Genomic DNA, 18,968 nt, shown 5'->3' with positions numbered 1-18,968 from the left:
TGCTGTTCTACCTCCAATTCACTTTCCCAACCTGTGAGCTCCTGTTCCATTTGTTTGCGCACCCCACATGTTGTGCCAATACACACTCCGCTTAAAAATGCCTTCATGGCAACCCATTCCAAGCCCCTTGAGTTTGTTGTATCCCAATTCAGATCCAAAAAATCCTGAAGAGCTGCCGCCATTTTCTCACAACAGCTAACCTCCATTTGAAACAAGGGAGGCATAGGCCACCCACGAGACACATTAGCATCAGTTCCCCATAACACATGCATCAGCACTGGTGCATGATCAGACAAGAACCTCCCTAAATGCTTGACATCCAACACCTGTGAACAAGTCAGTCCGCCCAAGAGGAACTGATCCAACCGGCTATATGTATTATGAGTCTTAGACTGACAGGTGAATTCCCTCACCCTCAGATGCAGTTCTCTCCATCCATCCCAGATGCCTAAATTATGCATAATCTCTGTACAAGATCTCGTCATCAATGGCATACGCTGTGCCTTCCATCCCATCTAGACATCATCTAGAATAGACATTTCCCCTCTTAACCATATAGTAGACAGATATTTAAAGCCCCTTAAAACAACTTCCAAATGAGGTTCATATCTCCCAGTCAAGCAAGGTGCGGACCGCAGGCCATCCACGTGGACCCAAACTGAGCTGTACAGGCAGTATCCCCGGAAAAGTCCACAGATTCAAGAATCAACAGATAGCACCCTATTCTCCATGTCCGATGGGCCAGGGAGCACCACTGCCTGCTCAGGATCGACCACCGCCATAGTAACATCCTGCTGTATTTCAATTCTGCTATGAAAGTCAGACTCAACACATCTCTGCGCAGCGAGCCGGGACGGGCCCTCACCACGTCTCCTCCAGTCCATACTATCCACTCTAGAAGTACGAGCCAAATAACCTCCAGACTTCCCAGCAGAACCCGGGCCAACCCTGTCCCATATCTCCAGCTATCTCCAGACATCCTCAGGAAGCTCAAAGAACTGTGTTTTACCTCCAGAGATTACCTTCAGCCTTGCCGGGCACAGCAACTATGTATCTGATGTTCATGGCACGAAGCTTGGCCTTCACCACCAGAAATCCTTTTCGGGATGACTGGATCTTGTTCGTATAGTCTGGGAAGATGGAGATCCTGGGATTCTCAAAGACAGGCCTATCGGTCTCACGGGCGGTCCTTAGGATACAGTCTCTGTCTTTATAGTTCAGGAGGTGCGCTATGATGGCCCTCAGTGGGGCCCCAGGCCAGGGAGGAACGGCCAACGCCCTATGAGCACGCCCACAACAAACACCCTGGACAACCCCTCCGGCTGCAGTACATCTTTGATCCATTGTTCAACAAAGCTTTCCACCAAGGAGCCCTCCGCCCGCTCCGGGAAGCCAAGCAGGCGCACGATGTACCGCCGCAATCTGCCCTCCGAATCCTCCAGCCGTGCCTCTAATGTTCAGACAGTGGATGTGATCGGTGCCATCTGCTTGCGTAACAATAGTACTTCTGCTAGCAAGTCCACAATAGACCCCTCCGCCACCTTGACCTTATGAGATACCTTGCAAAGGTCAGCTCGCAGAAGGTTAACCTCCACAGCTACAGTCTCTATCTTCCCCCTCCAGAGCCACTCTGGATCCCTGTATGGCAGCCAACAGCTCTGCACATGCGGGATCCCCCCTGTGGCCAGCTTCTCCAATGCCTCTCCAGGACCTCCCAAACAAGTCTGCCTCTGTGGAAGCGAAGTAGAGGTAGTATATGGCCAAACAAAATGATGATGGACGGAGTGCTGACAATGCAAACACTCACCCCCAGTCACAGATCTGGGTTTAATCCATCGTTTTTTTGCTGCCCATGCCATTCCAGTTTGGACCCAGCCATATGCAAATCAGTCTTGACCCTGTTCCCTATGGCAACAGTCCAGCCCGAACTGCCAGGCCAGGTCTTCCCTGGACTAGAAACAAGCATCCTGGGACCAGTTTCAGGGTTTCACCCCTCATCAGCCAGGCTAGCTTGAATCCAGTGGCATGGAAAGCACGGGACCCACGTCTGGGCATACCCTTCCCACTTAGGGCGACATTAGCCAAACAAAATGATGATGGACGGAGTGCTGACAATGCAAACACTCACCCCCAGTCACAGATCTGGGTTTAATCCATCGTTTTTTTTGCTGCCCATGCCATTCCAGTTTGGACCCAGCCATATGCAAATCAGTCTTGACCCTGTTCCCTATGGCAACAGTCCAGCCCGAACTGCCAGGCCAGGTCTTCCCTGGACTAGAAACAAGCATCCTGGGACCGGTTTCAGGGTTTCACCCCTCATCAGCCAGGCTAGCTTGAATCCAGTGGCATGGAAAGCACGGGACCCACGTCTGGGCATACCCTTCCCACTTAGGGCGACATTAGCCAAACAAAATGATGATGGACGGAGTGCTGACAATGCAAACACTCACCCCCAGTCACAGATCTGGGTTTAATCCATTGTTTTTTTGCTGCCCATGCCATTCCAGTTTGGACCCAGCCATATGCAAATCAGTCTTGACCCTGTTCCCTATGGCAACAGTCCAGCCCGAACTGCCAGGCCAGGTCTTCCCTGGACTAGAAACAAGCATCCTGGGACCAGTTTCAGGGTTTCACCCCTCATCAGCCAGGCTAGCTTGAATCCAGTGGCATGGAAAGCACGGGACCCACGTCTGGGCATACCCTTCCCACTTAGGGCGACATTAGCCAAACAAAATGATGATGGACGGAGTGCTGACAATGCAAACACTCACCCCCAGTCACAGATCTGGGTTTAATCCATCATTTTTTTTGCTGCCCATGCCATTCCAGTTTGGACCCAGCCATATGCAAATCAGTCTTGACCCTGTTCCCTATGGCAACAGTCCAGCCCGAACTGCCAGGCCAGGTCTTCCCTGGACTAGAAACAAGCATCCTGGGACCGGTTTCAGGGTTTCACCCCTCATCAGCCAGGCTAGCTTGAATCCAGTGGCATGGAAAGCACGGGACCCACGTCTGGGCATACCCTTCCCACTTAGGGCGACATTAGCCAAACAAAATGATGATGGACGGAGTGCTGACAATGCAAACACTCACCCCCAGTCACAGATCTGGGTTTAATCCATCGTTTTTTTGCTGCCCATGCCATTCCAGTTTGGACCCAGCCATATGCAAATCAGTCTTGACCCTGTTCCCTATGGCAACAGTCCAGCCCGAACTGCCAGGCCAGGTCTTCCATGGACTAGAAACAAGCATCCTGGGACCGGTTTCAGGGTTTCACCCCTCATCAGCCAGGCTAGCTTGAATCCAGTGGCATGGAAAGCACGGGACCCACGTCTGGGCATACCCTTCCCACTTAGGGCGACATTAGCCAAACAAAATGATGATGGACGGAGTGCTGACAATGCAAACACTCACCCCCAGTCACAGATCTGGGTTTAATCCATCGTTTTTTTGCTGCCCATGCCATTCCAGTTTGGACCCAGCCATATGCAAATCAGTCTTGACCCTGTTCCCTATGGCAACAGTCCAGCCCGAACTGCCAGGCCAGGTCTTCCATGGACTAGAAACAAGCATCCTGGGACATGGCATGGTGAGCAAAATAATGGATGGATTAAACCCAGATCTGTGACTGGGGGTGAATGTTTGATTGGTTCCGCATTCCGTCCATCCAGTTACGCTATCCCACAGCGTTTGTGTTTTGCTTTGCTTTTGCCGCCCTAAGTGCGCCGGGTATGCCCAGACGTGGGTCCCGGGCTCACTGTGCCACTGGATTCAAGCTAGCCTGGCTGAGGAGGGGTGAAACCCCAAAACCGGTCCCAGGATGCTTGTTTCCGGTCCAGGGAGAACCTGGCCTGGCAGTTCGGGCTGGACTGTTACCATGTGGAACAGGGTCAAGGCTGATTTGCATATGGCTGGGTTCAAACTGGGGTGGCATGGTGAGCAAAATAATGGATGGATTAAACCCAGATCTGTGACTGGGGGTGAATGTTTGATTGGTTACGCATTCCGTCCATCCAGTTACGCTATCCCACAGCGTTTGTATTTTGCTGAGGTAGTATATGGCTCCATCGTGTTACCCTGCGAAATCAACAGTTCAGCCCAAATGGGTGCCGCACGGGCACCCAGACACCCGCAAAACCCACAGCAGCCTAGCGTGGGTCAAGGGTGCACCTCGCACATAGAAATCCAGGTCCAAGTTCTCAGCTCCTCCACTCACGCTCCAAGAGCGGAAAAGCGAGCACCCTACCGCTGCAGGAAGGCCATCCGTCAGGTCCCAAATTGGCCTCCCCAATCGCCACTTGCCAGCAGGCCCCGGAAAAAGTGCCCCAACCCAGGCCGCTCGCACATGACCCAGCCGGGGCTCCAAGTCACCTTCGCCCCCGGTTCCTCAGACTAGCTACCTGCCGAATCAGTCCTCCAGCTGTGCAGGGAAATTATATATGGGCGGAAAATCCAGTACTAGGGAGCGAACGTGCCCCCCTCCCTCCTTTCACTCCGGGGGTCGTTGCGGGTCGAGCAGCTCCAGTGCACACCCCAATTCTGGGTGTTCTCACTGCCGGCTCCAGGGGTGGGGGGACAGCAAGAACCAGGCCCCCGCACACTCCAGTCTATCAATCCAGGGGCCAGCAAAAAGCTGTGACCGATCACAGGGCTGCAACGCTGTATGCGCAGATGATCCAGCACTGGTGGGGGGGAGACAAGCACGCTCACCCTCACCCACCTCAACCGTGGGATTGTTGCAGGGTGAGCTGCTCCGTGAGCACCACTATTCTGGATGTCTTTTCCACTGGCTCCTGGGGGGGGTTAGCAGGAACCAGTCCCCCCGCGCACTCCAACCACTGGTCCAGTGGGGGAGGGGGGGGCAGTAAAGCCGAGACCGCACTCCAGGCTGCGACAAGCCCAGCGATCGCTCGTCGTCAGTGATCGCACAGTCAGGCCCAACCCTGTGCCTCAGTATTCCGTGGGCCCCACCTGGGATGTAAAAGTAGGAAAGGGCCCCACCGTCGTCGTCGGGGACCTCTGCTCTCTGTTACAGGGGGGTGCAGTGCCTTCTGGCACCCAGGATCCCTGCAGAAGAAATCGGGACGGCAGAGCGCTCCAAAGACACGTCCCGATGGCCATCTTAGTTGGCCACGCCCCACCCGGGAGGTCCTAAATTAGCATGAAATTTTTGTATGGTGGTTCTGGCACCTACCCTGAAATAAACGTGTCAGAGCTGCCTTAAGACAGCCCAAGTTGAATAGTACAATTCCCTTTCACATTCCCCATGACTGTAGTTAAGCTGCTACTATGAATACTTCAGTATAGCCTTGCTCAAGGTACCCATGTACCTCCTTTTGCTGACTGACTTGCAGCACCTGTTAATGCTCACAACCAGATCAGGCTGTAATCACTTCTATGCAAGTTTGCACATTGATACTGGGGAGTAGCTGTGCTGGCTTGGCCCCGGCATCTCTGACTCTGACGATGATATGTGGTTCTGCTGCAGTGTGCAGGCATACTTCTGTATCTGAGGACTGCACAAGAACTATTCGAAAGAGGCCATACTCATTCATACTGGTCACATGAAGGGAAGTTTTGGAGCTGGATCTTCCTTGTGCTCAAAATTCAAGCCCACCACCCAATCAAATGAAAGCATACTTGCCGTCGCAGCTGTTTTCCATTTCGATGGTTGGTGATGCAAAGACATTGACTGATGTTACAATCTCCTTTAGCACCCAGAAGTTCAGAACCTTCCATGAGATGCAGCAGACTGGTGTTACATTTTAACTGAAAATCTCTTCCCAGCCCTCCTCTTCTATACATTTTTCCTTCGAGCCAGGTTACCCCAGCACCACTCCTCAGCAGTGAGTGGGTTAATTCCCTCAAGGTTAATGAACTGAAAGAAATATTAGTGAACAAAAGATTACTGAGGCTTTTACTCAGGTCACTAGTCGTGTCTGGAATTCTTTCACGTGGGCAGGGATGGCACCAAGTACAACCATAATCACAGGGGGTATACCTGAATTCCTGCTTTATGTTACTTTTATTGTAGTGCGTGCTAGAATGCTGCACCTTGCCTCACTTGAACAATATTGCATTCCTCCTTAATTTTGAACAAAATAAAATAAACACAAATGCAAAAACAAAATTAGCTAGGCCAACAAAAACACAGCCTTCAAAACTAATTAAAAAAAGACACTTATGCTTATCTAAGCTGTAAACTGATCTTCCAGTCCATCGATGTCACAATCACAGCACATTATCCCACAGGCCAGAGAACCGCACTGGATTGCTGGGCAGGCCATATCTTGTGCGAGTGTCTCTGCTTATGGGAGTAGCAGGGGGTGCTCTCACGGTTTCTAGCACTGTGCTGGGGCAGGACTGTCTCTCTGACTCACTGAAATGGGGCTCTTCCCCACCCCTTGTGGCCCCTCATCTGGCCACAGAAGTTATTTATTCCCACCTTCCTTGGGCATCACCTGGTTGAGGAACTGTGCCATGGAACTGTTTTAACTTGGAAACATTTTGAGTGATTTCCTCACCTCACTTTTGGCAATTACTCTAGTGCCTTGGATGTGGGTGATCACCCATGGGTGATGCTCAAACGTTGTACAAAATGTACTGCCAGGAAACCGGCCTTGGACTAGCACTTGGTCATCAACCTGGAGGTTGGGTGGTCTAGCATTCTGGTGCTTGCTAACAATGAGCATTAGTGGCCCTCCGCCTGGTGAACACTCTTTGGTCATCAACTGGATCAGGTGACCACTGGGAGTGATGAGGAATAGAGTGTCTTGGGTCACTCTCCCCATCATGAGGTGTCCAGGGGCTTGTCCGGTAGTTGAGTGGGGTGTTTGACTGTATTTCTGCAGAAACTAGTAAATGGCTCATTCGTACGGTTGTTGATTGTCATGTGCAATGCATATCACCTTATTGAGTGTCCTCACAAAACGTTCTACTTCCCTGTTGGCTTGAGGCCAGTGGGGAGTGACCCTTTTGTGTTTAATGTTCAATGACCAGACATATTCAGCAACTTCGTGACCCTGGAGCAGAGGCCCATTGTCTGTTCTAAGTTCCATTTGTGATCCGTAGTGACCACAAATGGTCTCCTGTATACATACAATTGGAAATGCTGACATCCCCGATGTACGGCAATGGTCTCCTTCTCTATCTGGGAATATCTTTTTTCTGTCTCTGTAGGTGAGTGAATGTAGTACTACTCCAAAACCTCACGGGCCAGCATCCACCCTTATGGATGTTTCATTTTTTGGGTCAAAGTATACCAACGTAGTGCTTGCCGACAGTGCGTCTTTGGTGGCCTTGATTGCTGCTTCCTGTTCAGGCCTCCCGGGGAGATTAGCCAACAGCTTGTGAATTCCGTTCTGAAACACCTCTGTGGTGCTTGAGATGCCGAAATTGAGTTGGCGGTATCTCTGGAGTCCCACAGGAGTAGAGAATGTTGTGATGTAGCAAAATTCCTCTGTAAGCATGAGTTGATGATAGCCTGTTCTTAAGTCTACCTTATAGAACCAACGAGCCCGCTCAGCTCTCCAATCAACTCATCAAAGGTCGGGGTGAGGTGGCTTTCCCTCCTGAATGTGGCATTTGGAAGGTGCATATTGACATACATGCAGCCCTCTCCTGACTGTTTGCGTGTAACGACAATAGGATAAATCCATGATGTTGGCTCAAATACTCTTTTGATGATTCCTTCGGCTTCCAATTTTTCCAGTTCTTTTTCAACTTGGGGCCATGAATGGAAGGCAACTCTGCGATATCCCAGTGCCACAGGTTGTATTGTTGGGTCTATGTGTAACTTGATTTCTCTACCTTTCAGGCATCTGATACCTTCGAGCACATCTAGGAACTCAATGGGGATGTTGGCTACACCTTCCTGATGTACTCCAAACACAAACGTGACTATTCCCAGCAATTCTGCGATATGGCATCCTAGCACCATTGCTTACTTCAGTAACGTACACTGGAGTTTTGATCCTTTGGGACCCTTGAGATATCATGGTGGGGAACCTCCCTCTCAATCTTAGGGGTTGATCTTTCCCACATGTGAATTCTTTATTCAGTGTCTTTTGTAGCACTGGCATAGGTTTCAGGGTATTGTATACTTCAGCTGACATTAGGTTTATTGATGCACCGGTGTCAACGGCATGTGTCACTTGATGGGGTTCACCACTAATCTGGCTCTGAGGTAGATAATGTTGCGGTGGCTGTCCCAGCTGTGAAGATCGAGTGCACTACATACTCGGCTGCGTCATCATAATCCATATCGCTATGTTGGCTTTGCGTTTCAACAACAGCATTTACTGATGTGCGTGTCACCTTTTTTCTTGAGGAATGGCAGACCTTTCCAAAATGGTTGAGTTTTCCACACCCGGCGCACTTCCAACGTTTCACTAGGCAATCAGCTGGCTAGTGTGTGGGACCCCCACAGTACAGACTAAACTTCTTGGGTTTCTCAGGCCTTGGGTGTTGTATGACTGCATTGACAGGTTCTCTTTTCACAGTCCGTTGTGGAGCTGCTTCCATGTGGGAGGTGCAAGTTTTTGACAACTCTTTCATCCTCCCTATCGTGAAGATGCCCATCAAGGTCTTCCCTAGCTCCTGCAGGATCCATTCTCTTGAGTTTTGCGGAGGTACATCCTTGTATTATTTGCCCTCTGATTTCTTTGTTTTCATCTGTGAATCCGCAGTGCCACTTTTAGAAGGCATCAGTTGATTCTTCATCCTGTTGCCTCGCTTAGCGGAACATGAATCTCTCATAATCTTGATTGGTCTTTGGTTCAAAATATGCGTTAAGAGCGATTATAATCATGTTGTGCATCGTTGGTGTGGCTTCAGCTGTAGTTTTTGAGAGTCTGTAGATGGGTTTGTCCCTAGGTGTGTGAGCATAGCCCTTTTTCTGTTGTCATCAACCTGTGTTGCTTCTAATTATAATTCCACTCATTCCACCCAGTCTCTCCATCTTGGCGTCTGTGCAGACGTGGCCATTTGCACCACAGTCGGTTTGATTGGGGGTATGTTCGCCATAACTCGTGGGTGTGGGAGAGGACGTGCCGGTGAGTCCACAGAGTCTTATTGGTCTGCCAGCACTGTGCCTTGCGCCAATGCATCCGAGTGGCATGGACTGGTTGTCGATAGCGGTGTCCTGCTGCACCTCTGTGGTGCCTAGGTGGGGTGTGGGTTTGTTGTCCATTTGACTGCTGTTGCATTTTTCCATTTCATTGTGTCAGTGTAGCATTATGGCAAGTGCCCCTAGGTTCTTGTGTTGCTATGTGCATTGGTGAATTAAACGTGGCTTATGGTTAACATTGCCTCATGGATGGCATGTCACTCTCCTCCCCACCAGAAGGATGATCTTCTGTACTTGGAGTTTTCCTTTGCTGAACCAGCATGGTAAATGAGAGGGAGGAGCCCCCCAGAAATCTGTAGGAGCATGGGCACACTGAGGCTACAGTGGATAGCAGGGAGAGGGCTGAGGTTGGTCGTAGGTAGGCATGAACATCTTGTACAGCACATGCAATTCTCAAACTGGCTGTATGATGTCATGTAGTCGCCAGTAGTTACCCTCTTGGTGCATCTAGAGGGAGCAGGGTCACAGCAAGAGGCATCTTAGCTAGCCCAGAACAATGGCATCTTGAAATTTAGTGCAGCAATAGAGGCTGTCACTTGTGCGGAGATGTGCCACCTGGGGTTTATGGCTGTGCGGACGATGAGCAGCACGAGCACAGTGCCTCTTGAAATGAGGGCACGGCTGCCGCGTTGATCAGCCTTGCACAGGGTAAACGACGAGCGGCACAAGCACCATGCCTCCTGAAATGAAGGCACGGCCGCAGCATCATTGAGGCTTGAACCGGGTGGGAACGGTAGGTGCTCCCTAATCGTCAATGTTGTGTTTTGAAAGCGGGCAGCAGGTCTGGAAGCAGCCACGCAATTCTGAATGATGGCGTGGGTACATGCATGTGCGTCGGCCTATTATAAAAACAGCTAGAAACTGGTGTGCTTTTACTCAAGTCGCTAGTCGTGTCTGGAACATGCCCTAGTGAAACTCCTTTTATTTAATCTGTCACGTTGGTCAGGACAGCACTAAGTACCACCTTAATTACAGGTAGTCTACTTGAATCCTACCTTTATGTTACTTTTATCATGGTGCAGGCTAGCACGCTGCACCTGCCTCAATTGAACAACATTAGAGAGGCAATCACACTTATAGGGAACGTTTGAGTTGCTATTTGGTTCTGTTAGTCTGTGTTTATTTCCAAAACTGTTTTTTAATTTCTTTTAATGTCAATTAGTGATCCAGGAGTTATAATAGAGGCAAAAGAGAAACATGTTTGACTCAACTTCTGGATCATGTGTGAATTTATTTTTACTTCCTGGTTGTCCCGTGGGATGCTGTTTTGGATGAGCATTCGGATGGGACATGGAGGGTACTTAAATAGGCCAAACAAGCATCCATAGGAAGGGTGTGCAAAAGGCTAACCTGTCTGCACCACTCAGTGCCTGGGGCACGGCAGCCGGCAGAGAGACTATGGCCCTCATTCCGAGCCTGGCGGGCGGCGGAGGCCGCCCGCCAGGCTTCCCCCCTCCGAAATACCGCGCCGCGGTCGTAAGACCGCGGAGGGTATTCCGAGTTTTCCCCTGGGCTGGCGGGCGGTCTTCACAAGACCGCCCGCCAGCCCAGGGGAAAACTCCCTTCCCACGATGACGCCGGCTCGTAATAGAGCCGGCGGAGTGGGAAGGTGCGACGGGTGCAGTTGCACCCGTCGCGTATTTCAGTGTCTGCTTTGCAGACACTGAAATACTTTTAGGGGCCCTCTTACGGGGGCCCCTGCCGTGCCCATGCCATAGGCATGGGCACGGCAGGGGCCCCCAGGGGCCCCGCGACTCCCCCTCCCGCCATCCGGTTCCCGGCGGGAGAACCGCCAGGAACTGGATGGCGGGAGGGGGAGTCGGAATCCCCATGCCGGCGCAGCATGCTGCGCCGGCTTGGAGGATTCCTTTGGGGCAGCGGGAAACCAGCGGGAGACCGCCGGTTTCCCTTCTCTGACCGCGGCTGAGCCGCCGCGGTCAGAATGCCCCGCGGGGCACCGCCGGCCTGTCGGCGGTGCCACCGCGTCCCACGGCCCTGGCGGACTTGTTCCGCCAGGGTCATAATGACCCCCTATATCTCAACTGGAGAGTAAGGGAGAGCAGGGTCCAAGTTACGTCTCTACAATTACGCAATATGTCAAATGTGAGTGGATCAGTTAAACTTTCATTTAAAGGAGCATCTGGAATTATTAACCTCCTACAAACACTGAACCACCCGCTCCACCTCCAATCAATCTTCAAACAATAATCCAAGGCTTACCTTTTCCGACAATTTCTGAATTAAGATCTTTGAAGCAACTTTCAAACTTCCTGCTCATGCTGTACATATTAACGTTTTATGTTTTTTAAACCCACTCCACATCTCATTGTAATCCTGATGTGTTATCTTTGCCCTAATATACAAATATACCACCTGATCTAGTCCAGACACACTGTATAAATGGATAAATAAATACCCATGGAAGTTGTTTAGGGGTTACAGCTGCAATCACTGGCTTGCTCACTATGACCCCTGACACGGTCTGCGCGACTCCTGGCCTCGGAGGTGGCGAAACCAGTGACAAGAAAACAAGAGTAGCTTAGCACTTCTTGGTTTCAGATTATTTTTAGGTTGAGCATAAGCGTTCGACTTGTTGTATACTTTTAAGTATACTTATACTGTGGGTTCCAGCGATTTCATTTGTTGGTTCCAGTGTCCTTTAAGAATTCTTGCTTGAAAGTGGTCAGTTCTGCCCCCTTGTCCTGCCTTTTTCACTTTGGGAGCAGCACCATCTACTGTATAACTATGCTATGTCATGTTTATGTCTTCTGTAGGGGACTTTTTTTTTTAGTATTTGCTTGTTGGTCTTACACTGTGGGTGCGTGTTCAGTCCCTCCTCCCCACCAGCTCCCTCTGCAAACATAAAACCGACAGCAGAGGGAGGCTTTTCCAGTCACCCTTGTTTATCTTAGCTCCCACGTTTGGCTTGGAATGGAAAGCTTTAATTTCCTCGTTGCCTCTGCCATAGCCGGAAAAGACCAGCTGCTGTGCTCCGATTGGAGCTGCTTCAAGGATGTGCCCTGCTGATTAGTGACTGAAAGCGCAATGTTTGTATGAATATGATCTTGCAAGCCTGCATTTAAATACAGTGAAAATGCAACTTACAATTTATTTAGACAAACTAAATACACTGTAAAAAACGAGAAACAGGCACAAAAACGTACAGAAAACACTGCGAGGGCAGCTCTGGGCCCCACAAGGCTATAAATGGCATTGCCTCTTTAAGAGGTCCCTTGAACCTGCCCTTGCTCTCTATGTGTTGTCCTTTATCTCCTCTGGTCCCTGCTGTTTATCTACACTATCCCACTCTAAAGAATTCTTCCCAGTAAGCCCGGTTGTTGTACTGCACCTATTGCTCTTTTTATTTCCCTGATGAAGGAGTTTATTCTGATTTTTTTTTAAAATGCTTTTTAGCCGAGAGTGCTATCTTCCTGGATATTCGTACTGGTAGTCAGTTTGGAATTCGGTCTGGTGCAAACATTGACAGTTGTGACTTTTTCTGCGTGTTTGTGTCCTAGGGCCCTACAGTCTTTGTAAAGGGTGCTGCCTTAGTTACTTGCCCAACAGTGCGACTAAGCGGCCAGTATAGTGAAACTTGAGCAAGAAAGGGTTAGTCCTTTCAGTGAAGCGATTTTTCACCAACTTTATTTGTAGGCGTGATAAAAATAGGCTCTGATTGTGGCTGGTGACTGCCCTAACTGCTTAATTTTGGAATGCTAACATTTATACAGTAACTACAAGTTTCTCTAATTCTGTTAGAAGAGCTATTACATAATAGTTCAATTAAAACAGCAAAGCCGGAGTTGCTGGGTACTTATGAGTTTGACACTATTAAAACCTCCACTCATTGCTCTTGACTGTTCTTCACGTATTCTATAATAACTGCATTTTATTTCTCTTTACATCCATGTTTTTTTGTTTTTTGGTGTTGATCCATGTTACCGCGTGTCCTTTGACAAAAAGGAATCGTGCATAGTTTTTTTTTCATTTAACTAATGAATGTGCACCAATGCGTGGGTGCCTGTTGGATTTTACGATAAACAAACAAATACTTAGTGCAGCATTGCATTCTTTAAAGCATCCGCATTGTAGTGAAAACACATGCACACCTGCAGTTATTTATGGATACCTCTTTTGCTATCTGAGTGTTGTCGATCTAAACTATTTTTGGTTTGTGTTGTCATCACTGGCAGAAAAAAGATCACTCAGAAAAAAATCACACTGTCTGTCGTTTTTTTAGCTCTTTGAAACAAATAGATAAGTCTATAAGTAAAAAAAGGAAAAACTAGATGTATATATTATACTCATATGGTCCATGTTGAAGTGAGACTTCTAGACTGTACACGGTAATCTACTTCTTCTGTCTTGGAGTAATTTATGCACGTCTTAGAACAAGAATTGGAGAAGTCAGTAGGTCTGGCTTTAATGTGCCAATTCATGTAAACACCAAGTACTTGCACAAATTGTGTTCATTTCATTATAAACCTACATTGTTGGATTTCTAATGATGATTTGTAAATTTAGCAAAAATGTTGCTTTCTGCATAGAATGGATAAATCAGTTAAAGAAGTGAATGTAACCAATTGCATGACTGATGACTATTTTTACATGTAAAATGTCCCCTTCTTGCGTTCCACTAGACACATTTCCAGGAAAGCAGAATGACACATGCAATAGCATACAATGATCTTTCTTTGTGGGTGGTGACAAAGCCCACTCTGGCTCTTATTACAAGTGGACCGATAAATACAATGTGCGATGACTTATGTCACTGCAAATATAAATATTCAGAGATTTGTGATAGACCTGTAGACAGTTTAAACCTGTTGAAACATATTTGTTAGGGAGTGACCAGTATATACTGGAGCATACAGATTTTGGTTCAGGGGCACTAAACTCTATCTGTACACTATTTCCTGCACTGGCAAAGCCAATAGGTCTTGTCTGTGTGACGGCTGTTGGCTTAGCCAATGTCTTTTGGCCATGTTGTACAGCTGTGTGTGTGTAGCATGGTTAACAGTGATGTTAGAAAATGTGCTAGGACATTGTACCATGGTTTTCTAACTTTACTTTTAGCCATGCAGCGCTGCTATACTGCTATGCAACATGGCTAAAAGACATTGGCAAAGCCCTCACGTTGGCAAAACTTATCGGCTTTACCAATGCTTGCTCCTTTTTAGGGTACAGCGCGCAAAGCCCTCTGTCCCTGGTGTGATCTCTCTGTGGCCTTTTAACCACACCCATGTTACGCCCATCAGCTTGGTAGGTTTGCGGGCTTGCCTTTTAAAATTAGCTTGATTTAATGAGTGAAAGGCATGCATATGTCATGCCTTTTCCAGTGTTTAGCCCACCTAGAGCGCACCGGCCAACTACTCAAAACATATGAGGCTCCATTTTTTTCCATATGGTTTCTGAACTCCTTTTTCTCTTTATTTCCTACGCACCTGGATCTCGCTGGGAAGTAGTCGAGCGCTTTGCATGACATCAACCCTGTTACATGGACAATCGCACTTTTGCCGGTAACATGGATAATTGCAATTTGTCAATACGTATCACTGCGAGCTTCTGTTTACTTTTGTGTGTCTGCTTTGCACTCATGGTGGCTGTTGGCTTGCTTATGAGAAACTGTTTTCCTTTTCATTTTCATTTTAGGTAGAAAGAAAAGTCTGGTTACAAGTTTACAGCGCTAATAGCTTTAACTCGAGCAAACGCAAAACCCATTGCATTGCAAATGCTTGTTTAATTACGCTAACAGTGAATAATTGTGTATTATTCACTCTTAAGGTAAGAAAAATTGAAGTATGAGGTAAGTAAAACATGTTTTTAAATGTATGTTGTGATTGTGCTTGCAGGTGAGAGTGTGTTTATGTTCATGTGTGAGTGTGAGCAAAAGTAGAAGTAAGGGATAGGAGTGGTAGTAAATGAGATTAAATGTCAGTCAGCAAGTTTGAGAGTCAGGGTGAGTGAGTATGATGGAGTGAGGATAAGAATGAATGCAAGTCAGTATGAGTGAGTAGTTATGAGTTGGTCAGTGTAAGAATGAGTGACAATGTGTGAGTGAGGGTAAGACTGAGTGCAAGAGAGTAACAATAAATGAGTCCAAGTGAGAATGATTTAGTAGGAGTAGGTGATAATCAGTTAGTGATTGTGAATTAGCATGAATGAAAATGTGGTACGCTTGTGAGCCTGCATATTGCTCTTGCAAAATACTCATATTGGCATACTGGAGGCAATTATTAACAGACATGGGCCTGACACACTGGAGATAATAGTTGATATATGGGACACCCATGACAAAATTCTTGCAAGAGCACTCTGGATGTGATTCTTGGCATAAAACATAACATCTGTGGCATATAGGAAGGTGACAAACATGCCAAAGGTTGGCCATATCACCCTAAAGGTACCCTTTGACATAACGGTTATCCATTGTACTGGCATATTATATATAATTGTTGGCAGAATGTGACACCCATGGGCTACGCTGGTCCTGGCATAGTAGCAGTTGGGTCACCTCTTGTGGTACGTCAGATTTCATTGGTTTGGGACACCATAAAAGGACTTACATATCATTTAGCAAGTGCTCTTTCATAGCCAATGGCTTTTTAGAAAATGTATATTAAATGTTTTCTTTAAAATGCACTATTTGACCAATCTTATTCAAAATGTTCTTGTGCAGAGAATCCCTCACCCCTGGACCCATTCAAAAGAGCTCTGGTTCATTTTCTTTGCTCAGTACAATTTAGGGCAAGTATTGTATTACATACACCCTATCATTTTCAGTGACTATGGCAGCACCCTAACATATGTGGATCCAAAAGAGACAATTGTGTTATATTTTTATATTTATCTCACATAATGTAACATCATTGGTGTCAATTATTATGATGGCGTCCAGGTTAAGATCAAGGCACATCACTTCCTGGGAAGATTCAAAGGAAGGGTCAGAGGTCATATGATGACACTTCCTTTATTATCAGTAAGCTCATAGGGTGTGTAATGTCACTTTCACTACCTCTTGCAATTTCATAAATAAACGTCCACGTAAATACCTGCATGTTCAAATCACACTATGGCTGACAACATTGTTAAAGTTTCGAGGTTGCAGAAATGGGTACACTGGATTTCATGTACAAATATTATGCAACAGCTAAGTTAGAATGGTTTATAAAAACGAGCAAAATCCTGTTGTTTTTACAATAAATGTTGAGTTGGTATCTCAATTCCCTATCCGAGTACATGTGTAATGTTTTTACTGATACATATAGGGCAACATCCCTATATCATCCCATGCACTTGCACCTTTGTTTCCCATGAAAATAACACTTATGAAATAATAGGTACTGCCCACTTTTGTTGCTCCACATCCCTGTGCTCTCATACAGGCGGATGGCCAACTGACTGTTACATACAAAAGTGACAATATTTTAAGCCAAGTGTGCAATACGTGTTTAGTAAAATAACTCATGGAAGGCTGCAAAGACAAGACATTAAATTACAATTCTGTTAATAGGCCCAGTGGCAGGTTCCTTCGATCCTTCCATTGGATGGCTCTACTTGAAGACCTTCTGTGAGCCTGCTTATACCATGAGCAGTAGCTTGAACCTTTGCTGCACTTCATTCTTCATTCACAGACTTTGCAAATCCTCTTGGGACGCCGCTCCGCTCCAGATTCTATTCCACGGTTTACTTATTAACTCCTATTGCGTTAAGGTACTTATATGCTTTCCCGTGTGTCGGAGCTGCTGAAAGGAGCCTTTTGGTGAAACTTAATATACTTTGGACCCTGTCATACCATCTCCAGCATTCCCATGAGCTCCCATGCATGAATTCTTGCCATGCTCCAAAACAAGATCTGATCCTTGTTTCACTCCGGAATTTCGTTCTGCCCACTTGTTGCTTCTGGGAACTTCAGTACTCTCCTTCAGGCAGAGAGCTGGAGGGGCGTTAACTGCTCTCCCATGCACTGGGCTGCCAATAGCTCACAAAACTTACCTGCACTGCTGAACCTTTGAAATTCAGAGAGGAGCCCTGGTTTCTGCTGCTGCTTTTTGCAATGCCTCGTTCTCTTGTGGCTGCCCTGTGTAAGTGTTTTCTTTCCTTCACAGTCTCACCATTCGTTCTGCATATCCTGAATTGTGCGTTTTCACAGTTGGGCTTTGGACCACATATTTGCTGACTTGGCAGCAGTTCCATTTGCTTCCTCCCTGTTCAGAATTCAAATGTAGTAGCAGGGTATTACATGCTCCAGTGCCTTTGGGTATATTCTTGTATTCCTTGTTGCGAATCCTAATTCCAGTTCCCCTGTACCAACAGGGCATTACTTGTCCCTTTGTCTGTGGGGTACAGCATGCTCTTGATCCCAGTATTCCCGTCCTTGATTTATGAAGCCTATTCATTATTCCTCATATTGTTTTTTTCCCCTGTCTCCTCACTGTCTTGTTTATCCTGTAGTCTGATTATTCTTTCCATTCTGGTTTTCTGTTTGTCTGTATGTCAGATTCCGTCCACTGTCTGTTGCACTCCATATCCATTTATATTGTGACCTATGGCTTGGTCTCTGTTCTGATCAGGTACGGCAAAGACTTCTGTTGTTGCACCCATGTCCTTTAGAGTCTTACCTGCCTCCGTGCTGTTGTCAGTCTTGTTCCATCTTGCACTGAGTTCAACAGTCTCTCTAACAGCAGTCCCAAAACTATGACTTAGCTGTGTGACTGTTAAGAGCAATCTGCTGGTGTCAGTTCAAAAGGTCTGCCTGCTTACACTCATGTCCTATCCTCTTTAGTTCTGTGACCACAGTTATACTTTGAGTAATCTGGTATTTACCTTGCCCCGTCACCTTGCTAAGTGTTAACTCTGGAATGACACATCCCTACCTTCGCTCACTGACACCCACAATACATCGTATGGTTAATGACAGAAAGTTAAAAACAGAACTGCACTGCTCAATGGCAGTGGTTGCCTTTAGCCAGGGCCTGCACCCAACTCCTGCAGGCATCCTAACATTTCTAAATACTAACGTTGACTATGTGCAGCCATGGTTGGTCTTAGGGCATGACCATCAGCTAGCTGCTGCAGCAGCAGCATTAACATCTTCCCAGGTCCTTCACCAAACCAGTCTTGATTGTCATCCTTTCTTTAAAATAATTTAGTTTTTGTTTCCTAATACAAAATGGCCTTGTATGTGGGAGTATCACTAAAATCCCAATTTTACCGTGGCAAATTACTTTTTTTAATGCTGTCCTTTGCTCTTGGACAAGAATGTTAAGAATCCCTAAGTGTTTCCCCTGACGTCTGGTAAAGGCCAATGAGGAGGGTTGTCTTGCCTGTATCAACCAACTGCATAAAATTAAAAGGGGGGAGTAGCCATGTATTCTTCCTCTTAACCTTTAGCAAGGTCAGGAATGATTTTGCTCATTTGTAGCCCGCTTGTATACTCATCTCTGTCCCAATCATAGTCTTGGGTGGGAAAAATAAGTTGGTGCAGTGTCTTTTTTTTCACAAAACTCCCCAGCAGCCAAGTCGCACTCTTGATTGTTGTGTTGGAAGGGGCATGCCCTTGGCACATCCATATTTGTGTAATGCAACAATGTTATCAACTGCTGAACACCTTTTTTAGTTTTCGAGTATACCAATGCTCATGAACATCAGTGATTTGTTTTAAAAACGAAGGGACTGTCTTTGATCTTCACAAGCAATGTTATAAATATACAAAGACCATAAATATAATGACACATTAATATTTTAAAAGCACCATGCCAGGAAAAGGTGTAGTCAAACACTACGAGCCTGCCAAATTTGATAAACATTTGTTCACTGCAACCATTGCATAGGGAATTTG

At 46.9% G+C, this 18,968-nt stretch overlaps 1 protein-coding gene across 1 annotated transcript in view; it reads right to left on the bottom strand.

Annotated features, from left to right (window-relative positions):
- DNAH5 (dynein axonemal heavy chain 5) overlaps positions 1-18,968 on the bottom strand; it is a 4,110,061-nt gene that overhangs the window by 3,517,312 nt on the left and 573,781 nt on the right. The window lies entirely within an intron of this gene.

This window comes from Pleurodeles waltl, chromosome 2_2, assembly GCF_031143425.1.
Source record: "Pleurodeles waltl isolate 20211129_DDA chromosome 2_2, aPleWal1.hap1.20221129, whole genome shotgun sequence".
NCBI classification, from domain to species: Eukaryota; Metazoa; Chordata; class Amphibia; order Caudata; family Salamandridae; genus Pleurodeles; species Pleurodeles waltl.
Note: the sequence above shows the minus strand (reverse complement) of the source record. Positions and strands in the feature narration are given on the sequence as shown.